Source organism: Arachis duranensis, chromosome 3 (genome assembly GCF_000817695.3).
Source record: "Arachis duranensis cultivar V14167 chromosome 3, aradu.V14167.gnm2.J7QH, whole genome shotgun sequence".
Classification (NCBI taxonomy): Eukaryota; Viridiplantae; Streptophyta; class Magnoliopsida; order Fabales; family Fabaceae; genus Arachis; species Arachis duranensis.
In genome coordinates, this window is record NC_029774.3 from 45,491,309 (window position 1) to 45,493,943 (window position 2,635).

Here is a 2,635-nt window from a genome sequence, read left to right on the forward strand (position 1 = left end):
GTGTACGCATGGATGGGAAAACAGCCATGTGACGCGTACGCGTCAGCCACGCGTACACGTGGGTGCGTTTGTGCCCCACGCACAAAACTAGCACGATTCTCACACAACTCTCGGAAAGTTGGCTGGGTATTTGGTGCAGCGCATCGACGCATATGCGTCGGCCACGCGCACGCGTTGGAGGTGAAAATGACGCATACGCGTCTGCCACGCTTAATCGTGGGTGCGCGTTCTGCTAAAAATTTTCTAAGTTAAAAGATGCAAAATTCACAGTTTCAAACCCTAATCTTCTGACGGGCATAACTTCTCCGTTTTAAATCATTTTCACCTGTTCTTCGAACGGCATACACATCCCTGATCCAATTTCATTTCTAAACAAGTTTGGCACAAATCGGAAATCCAAAGTCCAAGTTATGCTCCGTCAAAGTATGCCCAAAAACCACATTTTCATACAAAACACAAAGTGCCATTTTCAAAACAAACCAATTCCAACCCTTTTCAAAATCAACCAAAACATACCAATTTCAACCCTTTTTGAAATCAGCCTAAAACATACCAAAATCAACGTCAAGCCTCCTCAACTCATACATTGACATCCTCATCAAATTCACAAAACACCATCCCATCGTTTTAATCCATCTCACTCAATTAACTCAATCTCAAACACATTTTCATGTCATATACTCTTTCTCATACTAATTTCCCACAACACCATTTCCAATCAACCATTATTACACATAATCAATATCATACTCACCATCAACATGGTTTCACCCACAATTCAACTTCAATCAATCATCAAGCATATATCACAACATGCATATCTCTCATGCATTATACCATCAAGGCAACAATAATCATAATCACATATATGACTACATAATATATCTCAATCATTCAACAACATCAACAATTCAATGCCTATCTTAAGGTCTCTAGCCTAAGTTTTCACACCACATTACAATTTAGATACAGGAAATCGAGACCATACCTTAGCCGATTTCCCCCACTCAACCGGAGCACTTCCAAATCATTTTTTCACAAGCTTTCAAGGCCTCAACACCTCGAAAAACATATTTTTAGCACACCAAAGCCCTTTTTCCAAGCTTTCCAAAATCTCAATCAAGCTTCAATATTCACATACACACTACCTAAGCCACAATTATTATACCCAAACACAACAATTCCATACCCAAGTATCATGAATCAACAAATGCCACTAGGGTTGAGAATCTTACCACACTCAAGGTTCAAGGAGACAAGATTAATCTTCTCCTTAAAGAGAGTTAGGTCCTATAACATCAAAGAGCCCAAAATTTCAATACTTTTCTCTATGAAATTTGAAATTAAGGGATGAAAAACTGAACCAAAATCGTGGCTTACCTCAAGAATAAAGTAGTGGGTTTTATAGAACTCTTTGCCGTGAACGTGTGGCCACAAACAGTGCTGCAATCGGAACGCTAAATCAAAAGTTATGGTGGTTTGAAGATTAAGTGAGAGATAGAACTTTGACAGAGTGTTCTTCCCCCATTCTTTACAATTTTCAGCGTGTATGAGTGTGTAGAGAGGAGAGAGAGTGCTTTTTTAGGGTTCTTTAGGTTTAGGTAGGTTGGGCCAAGGGCCCAATATGGGTCCAGTTGGTCCGATTTAGCCCGTTCGGTCCAATTTTGGTCCGATTTCTATAAAATTGGTATCGAAATTCTTGTCTCAATCTCCTCTATCATATTAAGCCATAAAAATCACATTTTTGCCTTTCTAGAATAAATTCTCATTTATGGGCTAATTAGTCACTAATTAACCGGGTTTTACATTTCCTTGTGTAGTTAGACAGTTTATCCAAACCAGCCTTGTAATCGTTTTGCCAGTTTTTTTGTTCGATCAGGTAGTTTGGTTCGATTCTAACAACTATAATTTAGGTTAAATCATTAAAAAATATATCTGAGAGGAAAGTGTATTTAAATTCGTGAACATGATTAAAAGAGTTTGAATCTTTGATTTTTCTCAACCAAAACCTTTTGTATTTTAATAGGGTTGAATCACAATTCCTCTGATGGAAAAATGGTTATGGAGGCGATTTTGATGTATTGAGAACCAAAATTTTAAAGTTACTATTTATATTTGAATGTGACACCTATTAAACCCTAAAACTCAAATAAAATAATATCTCTTCATTTATTCTCATTTAATTTTAAATTAAAAATAATAATAATTTAGTCAATTTAATATTTATGACAATAAATAAAATTATAATTATATAAATTATATAAAAAACTTCGTTTTCACTGGTTTCAACACAGCTCAATATTTTTTTTCCCATCAATCTAATCCTTCTAAATTCTTTTATCATAACTCTCAACGCTAAAAATATTAGAATATCATATACCAATACAAATACATTGATTCATATGAAAGAAACTTAGTTTTCTATATCGGACCATTAAGGAAAAATTTCGTCAAAAATAATCTAAACTATGTGATATATACATTGTAGATTCTGTAATTCGACAATACAAAATACGTTATTGATGTTTTATTTTTTAAATATTAAAGTCATTGTCAAATTGTGTTGTTATTATAACAGCATAAAATATAAAAATAGTTAAATATTCTCGTGTTTCACACAAAAGTTACTGATATG